Source organism: Dermacentor andersoni, chromosome 5 (genome assembly GCF_023375885.2).
Source record: "Dermacentor andersoni chromosome 5, qqDerAnde1_hic_scaffold, whole genome shotgun sequence".
In the NCBI taxonomy this organism is placed as follows: Eukaryota; Metazoa; Arthropoda; class Arachnida; order Ixodida; family Ixodidae; genus Dermacentor; species Dermacentor andersoni.
Genome location: NC_092818.1, coordinates 138,663,677 through 138,671,712, shown reverse-complemented (window position 1 = coordinate 138,671,712; position 8,036 = coordinate 138,663,677).

Sequence of the window (8,036 nt, the reverse complement as noted above, 5' to 3'; positions counted from 1 at the left end):
GGCCATGCCACATAACCGCAATGATGTATTGGCTAATAACCTTCGCCCGACACACACGCACACGCACGCACGCATGCAACACGTTTTACGCTAGAATCGTCCGTAACAACAAGCTCAGCCAATCGTGATGCTGCGCAAATTATTGGCGAAGACGGCCATACGATTGCAAAGAGCAATTACGAACGAAAAGATTTGCGAATTAGGCCCCTTACGATTACTGTAACCTAAAAAGAAAGAAAAGAAGAAAAAGAAAGAAGAGTAGACGATAAACGAGAACTGGTGTCACCCTCCCTTTTAAATTCGCATGCCGTGAGAACTCACTGGCTCTAATTTTCAAATTGTACAATGTGCCTATATTTGGTTAAAAAGTTGAAGCATTTGTTAATTATCATTTATGTGTTTCAATTTCTCGTGCACGTAGTGTCCGCCTCTTTGAGTAATCCAAGCCAATGAGTAGATCCGTCCTATCGGCCACAAGCGACTTTAAATAAGTTCTGCTGAGATTTAACAAAATAAGCATCCGGCATATCTCCAAGGCAAAGGTCAAGCGGTGTTCTGTGACGACGTTGCTGTTGTCCCGACCTGGCAGTAGATTCTCTAGTCATGCATAGTCACGCAACCACTGTCCCGATAGGGAACTAGACTGCGACGTGCGTGCGATAAAAATCAGCGTTTTTATTTCCAGAAAGACTAACGCACGTGTAGGTATCTGCTGAAACTTCATGGGAAGGACCTTGCTTTTGAGATATTTCAAAAGGTTCAGTGACTGTCAACAAAGTTTGTTTCATGACAGACCATGCTGCAAACTCAAAGCTGACCGACGACGGTCAGCTCTCATTACGGTCAACTACACCCAGTCCAAGTCAGTCCGGCTAGGCATTCAACAGTGCGCAAATAAAGATTTTAGGGCCGTCTCCAACCAAAAAAAGTCATCATGGCCAACATAACTATGGAAAATATTGAGAAAAGAAAGATATCTCTACGTTTGACCCTCAACCAAAAGTTTTCCTCAGGTATGTGGACGAATGATTATGCATTGTAAAGGCGTCATAAGCCGATAACCTTGTCGGCCACCTAAAGTGTGGGCAAAGCCTGAACCCCTCATGCTGGCGGGGTGGCTTTGATGTTGCGCTGCTAAGCCCGAGGGCGCGGGTTGAAATCCCAGCCGCGGCTTCCGCATTTGGATGGGGGTGAAAGGAAAAAAAAAAACGCACCCGTGTACTGTGCATTTGGCGTACGTTAAACTACTCCAGGTGGCCAAAATCAATTCAGAATCCCCCACTACAGCGTGCCTCATAATGCTATCGTGGTTTTGGCACGGAAAACCTCAGAATTGAACTTAAGAAATAAAAGCTGGCTTAAAGATCACGTGTGAGTGAAAAGGCGAGTATAAAATTTTCTTTTGACCGTAACCCAATACATACAGACCGCGCTACCTGCACTCCAGTTCAAACCATCCGGAAAGCCACAAGGCCTTAGTTATAAATACTTTATTAAAGAGAGGTAAAACTCGTTGCTCATTGGAATCAGACAGAAAGAAAGAAAGAATCAACGTCAACGATCTCGGAAAGAATGGCTACCAGAATTACTTCATTGGAAAAACGATCCGACTGCAAAAAAGAAGCACCAAACGAGAGAATCTACACCTTCACTCCCCCCCATCCCCTCTTAAGAAACTAGTATCCCAGGATTTATTCTGCGAAGACGTTGCAACAATAACCAGACGACAAAGCTGCAGGTTGCAGCTTGAGAGGAACCTAGCCACCCTCGTTAAAGGTGCCAGCGAAGCTATCAGCCGAATAATGAAGGAAGGCCTCAACGTCGCGCATAAGCCGGCAGGCAGTTTGAAAATCCTGCTTTAGAATCTGAAAGGTCATCCACCAAGAGAGAAGGCTCAAGGCGTCGCTTACAAGATCAGCTGTGCCGACTGTCTAGCGACTCCTATTGGGGAAGCAAAAATAAACGAAAGAATCGGGCAACACAAGAACCGCCGTCAGAACCTTCTCTCGAGTACACAGTACCATCGCCGACCACAAGATTGCTTTCCATGAAACTCAAATCCTACTGAGAAAGAGAAAAACTACCGAAAAGGGCTATTACAATAGTCGTGGCACATGTAGAATACGCCGAACAGCTTAAACCATTCGAAGGGGCAACTTCCCCACCGAATAAGTCCATGGCCTGCACACCGCGACAACAAAGAGAGAGAAAAGACGCCTGTCTTCTGTCTAGCCTCCTGTCTCCAACGCCGCCGCTGCCATACACTGAACCTCTCTTTGGCCCCCTTCGTCTTCCCCTCTGTCAAGGTCATAAGAAAAGCCACCATCCCTAGGAAAAGTCTCCATTCAGTTGCTTACATTTAAAAGCTGCACCACCATCCATCGTTAACCCCTGAGGAAGGAGCCGAGTTGGCTCCGAAACGTTCTTGGTTGGAGACACTACTGAATTCTTCATTATCTCAACTAGACAGGTAATTATGTTATGACGTTTAGCTTGCAACTATGCAAAAGTTTCTCACAAGCAAAACCATTTATAAAGAGCAGCAGAGTGAGGAGTCTTGCACCCGTCGTGATGGCTTAGCGGGTGCACTCTTTTAATAGTTGCACCCTTTGGGGTGTACATTTGCCTCAAAATGATTATCAGTTTATTTCTTCCACAAGTGGAACCGCCATCTGTCTTTCCCGCATCTCCTTTCTTTAACGCTGCGAGCCCGGTACTTCCAAGTCACGAGCGGCGTGCGCGTTATCAGCATGACACAGCATTCTTGACGGGAAAGTAGCGGGGGCAGCGTTTTTAAGAAAGGAAACGCAAGCAAGGCAGATGACGATTATCGCTGTGAGGCAAATATACAGCCCAAAGGTTGCAACTGGTTTTGTTGCTAAGCACGAGATAGCGTGGTCGAACAGCGGCCGCGGTGGCCGCATTCCGATGGGAACGAAACGCAAAAAACGCCTGTGTACCGGGCATTGAGTGCACGTTAAAGAACCCCAGGCGGTCAAAATTAACCCAGGGTTCCTCCACTACGGCGTACCTCATAATCGGATCGCGGTTTGTCTCGTCAAACCCTACAAGTTAATTTAATCAATGTGAGGAGTTTTGCCAATTGATAGTCCCAATGACAGATCCCGCAGACCAATAGGCTATCGCAATGACGAAAAAAGAACAACTGACAATTAGGTTGCCTCATACCACCTACGGCTATTCTTGCCATAGAGTTACATACGAAGGAAACTAAAATCCTTGCGAACAACCCACTACTCCTTTTTTTTTTCTTTGATGAAACCCGAAAAGGTTCGTAATCTGATTCTGTTCCGTAGCGATCTCTTATTTTCCTAAAAAAGACAACAACATTACTGCAACTTTTTGCCGACTAGGTTTGAATATGGGCACCTTACGCACAAGCTTTTCAATCTGACAGCAGCGCCAGATCACACAGCCTGGCGAGCAGAGCAATCGTATCTTGCAGGAAACCTTACGAGTTCACTCTAACCAAGTTTGACATCGAGACGAGCGTGCTTCCACGTTCTGCATATCATATGTATGTACAGTCGCGGACAGAATAAAATGGACCAGGGGATCTCCGAAAACGTTCAATTCCCGAGCAGCCTGTAGCAGTAACCAGTAAAACTGCCCACGACAACGTTGTTAGCATATTCTAGTCGAGGTCCAAAATGCAAATACCAGATTGCGTTGTGAGGTTGCGGATATATTCAGCTTTTTCTTAGATTTCATGGTCCATAATATTCTGTCCGCGACTGTACGTGTACTACATACGTATGTGTACAGCTGTGCATGCCGCATGCTTCGAACACTGCCGCTGCGTGATCAGCAAGCTCGCTTGTCAGCTTCAAGCAAGCCACAAAACGGGTGCGCGTCTATTGCTGCTCAGAATGGAGTCTTGTTTCTGTCCTAGCACAAGTGGTTGGCATCAACAGATCTTGTAGCAAGCTGAAATATCCGGAACGTCGTCTGAACAGTGCCCGGCGCCGACATTCCTACTAGCAGTAATCCTCGTTCCAGCACCTAAGCTCATAGGCATTCCCATGAGAATCTTTGCTCTACGGTTGATGTGTTCCCAGTGGCGTAGCTAGGTCGTCTGGCACCCTGGGCCCATAGGTCTTCTGTCACCCCCCTCCTCCCGGGTGTAGCCGAGGAAGGCGAGGATATCAACAATTTCCGGGTGTCTTCAGACGTATATGGCACCCCCTCCCCTCCCCACTAGCCCCTTGCACCCGGGGCCCACGGCCCCCCGCCCCCCCCCCCCCCCCCCCTTTGCTACGCCACTGTGTGTTCCTGCTCGCTTCAAGGCGGTCCGATTGTTAAATTATTTGCTTGCTTCGTTATGTTACGTTCGATGTTATTGGACTTACTTTCCTTTTCCAACACCACCCGATTTTTGGCCAATTCCCCACAGAGAATATGCGGCACTCTCTACAAACGGCAGGCGCCATTCGTTGCGAATTCTGTAAATTAAGGAACTGTTCTGTCAGCCTTCCTCCCCATCACCCCTCTTCCTCTCCCCCCTCTCTCACTCTCTCGCTCTCTAAGGCTGCCGGAAAGCAAGATTATGAAACTAGATCATCAAATAGATATTTAAGAGTGACAGAACAGCACCACTACAACAAGGATTCGAAGAATAAGAAAATTTAATTCTAATTAAATTATAGGGTTAAAGGACCACTAAGTGGAAAAATTCTTTCGGACGTGTCAGTAAATTATCCTTCAACAATACCGAGAAAGCCTCTCTTACCGTGACAGGGGGTGTGGTAAGTCATAAAAGACGCACAAACAAAAGACAAGGTAACCGTATCTGGTAGCGAAGATTCCATAGAACCTCATACATTCATAACGTGACGATTCATCCGCGGTGCATAGGGCTTAGCACCATCTCAGTGACGAGTAAACGCTGGCGGCGGAACAAAAAACAATGTGATGCCCTATCCGTTGAAAAAAAAGAAGTGACGTCATGTTTTGTAATCAAAGGTGCGAAATTGGCTATTGTGGCCTGCCATTAGGGCAATATCTTCAAATGCCCAGCAATTCGACTCGGTGGCCGTTACGGGTTTTCAGCACGAAAATCGATGCAGAAGGACGTTAGCTGTACAGTGTCGTAACCGCATCTACGCAAAGAATTTTTTTTTTGTCAGGCCAGAGGAAGCTTTTGGTACTGAGTGTCGGTCGCATCAACCACCTGCTGGTTGGCGAGAAAAATTTTCAGCCCCCATCTTTTAATACCTAATATACTTTTCACCTGTAGCTTCTGACTCTACTGGGCGCGACCACCGTCTTCATTTACTGGTTTGTTGCATCTCTCGTGAGTGCTATTACATGCATGCTGCGGACATGTGGAGAAACTGCACTTCGTATTTTTGTATCGGCTCCCGGAAGTTTCAAAAAGACCCTCACGCCATTGGGAACCCTATGCACAGTAATTTATTTAGAGCTGCTCAAAAGCGCTACAAAACTGCCAAGCTGGTTTTTCTAAAAAAATGCACTGCAAATCACGCATTTAGCAACATGAAACACTTGATATTTGTATACTGAATTCAGAGCTTGCGTCACCTAACTTCACTGTGGACGTTCTTTTATGGTTTATATGTACCATAAAAAATTGATGCCACTCATCCATCGCATCGAAAACATTTGTTAACGTAACAATTAAACGCATTGCAATGGCACGCTTGGAAGTATTCAAACAACATAAGCATATCAGTCACCAATGCTACACAAACACAGGAACAGCAGAAAACACTTTTTAGTGTCACTTGAATTTTTCAAAATGCATATTACTATATTGGCAATGTAAACTGAGCTTGTAGTGAAGCTCAATTTGAAACTTACGTTCTGTGTCCATTGATTTTTAAATAATCATTTACCGGATATCTATGGCTGAATGAGCGCTGCAATTGCAACCATTCCTCCTTTCCCCCCCTTCTTTTCGTCATAAGTTGAGCACTCATATTGTGCAGGCGTCTCACTGGTTTCCCTCTTACAAACAGAGGCATTATTACACGATACGTGCCAACCGAATAGAGAAGGTCGTGGAAAATTCGCACCGCACGTCACAACCCGAGGCAGCTGCACTACGTAATACCACACGCAGTGACGTGCCAGCGACTACATGACGCGTAAGTTTCATACGTGTACGTACACGAGCACCTTCCTAACCGTTCCCAATTGAAGCAAACATATACACACAACATTCGATTGTGAGCAAACCGCGAGAGCTTATGCTACAGCCGGAACGTTGCACCTGGGGCGTCTATCTTATACGTGATTGGTGCAACCATGACCTACTAAGACGTAGTAATGCCCTTAGAAAGCGTGCCAAAATCAGCTAAACACTGTTCCGACTGCGTATATAACAATCAATAAGCACGACGAACGCCCTCCATGCGGGGCTACGGCGGCTGGGACTTCTGGAGTTGAGAACCACTTCCAGTCCAGAAGATTATGTAACTTGCTTGTAACGGTCCTTGCTGATATCGGCGACAGTTGGTTCAGGACCGCTTTTCACCCTATAGGCTTCGATACCCCTTTCGATCGACCTTGCCCAAGATACTAGATGATGATGCCGCGTTGAACTTCTCGCAGGGCAGTTTGTCGTGACATTATGAATTTTGATCGCATCTGCTAAGGTCTAGTTAATCTCCCATCGGTAAAAATGGACTACACTGTATTCTAAAGCAGGCAAAGAAATCTCAAATTTCCATAACTTTTACTGCACCCACCACACCAAAAAAGAAAAGAACTTTGAAATCCATGACGTCACTCTGCCGTATACCGGCACTGGCGTCTCGCAGAGAAAAAAAAAAAAAAGAAAATGAATTACGCTTTGAGCTTCATGGTTCTAGTCTAATAATAAGCCTACTACTGTGAAATTAACGGAAATTGTTTTGACGAAACACTTTATTAGTCTAAACTGATCTAGTGCTTCTTTTTAATGTTTCCTATGAGGGATGCCTCGCTGTAAGGCTCCGGATTAATATCGGATTAATATCGAATTAATGTCTCGGTTTATATAACGTGCACGTAAATTTAAGTACACGAGTGCTCTCGCATTCCGCCCACATAAAAATAAACATAAACTTCGTACTCACCGGCAGTACGCCAAAGCCGCAGAGCTATACAGCGGGAGGCGGGAGCTAGAGGTCGCGGGTTCGATCCAGGCCGCAGCGGCAGCATTTCGATTGTGGCGAAATCCAGAACGCCCGTCTACTTTGATTTAGGTGCACGCTCAAAAAGACCCAGGTGGTTAAAATTGATTCGCAGGACCCCCCCCCCCCCCCCCCCCCTACAGCGTGCCTCATAGTCAGATCGTAGTTTTGGCGCGCAAAACGCCAGCATTTGCTTACTTTTTACTGCGTCGGGTGAAAATACAATGAGTAGTGAATGAACATGGAACGCACGCGCACCCATAGACAACTGCACAGACGCAGGCATTCACGGACACGAACGCGCTCGTAGTGTTTAATGCAAAAAAAAAAAAAAAGTTAGATCAGGCTCCTCAGTGACTAAGTAGCGCCGCGAACCCAAGAGGTTGTATAACGGGGTTACGGAAGCCTAGATCAACCTAGCGAAGAGGGCCTTCGAGAAGTATTTTTTCTCTATAGTTTCAAAAGAGGCCTGCCCAGGCATATGTTTCTTCAGCCAACCTTTCCGAAATTACTGTCGAGAAAGTTTCTTTTATTCTCTTTCTCCAAGGAGCTTCCTCGGGTTCATATAAAGTATGTCGATGGGAAAATGAAGTCCAGGCAAGTTAAATCAACGCTGACCTTCCTACTTGGTTTATTTATGGAACTGATTCTCTGTAAATCCACCTAGCATAGCCTCCTAACGTGTGCCGCAAGCTTACAATAAATCTCGACCAGCACACAGCGGTTTCTATTTTGCATCAGCCCGCGAAGCACATTTGGTGTAGTAAAATCGGAAGTCGCTTATCAGTAAAATACAAGAAATTTCAGCAGACAAAAGCAGTTCGCCCTCGATATCTAAACTACTAATTCTCAACGATGGACCTTCTGCGTAAAATACTC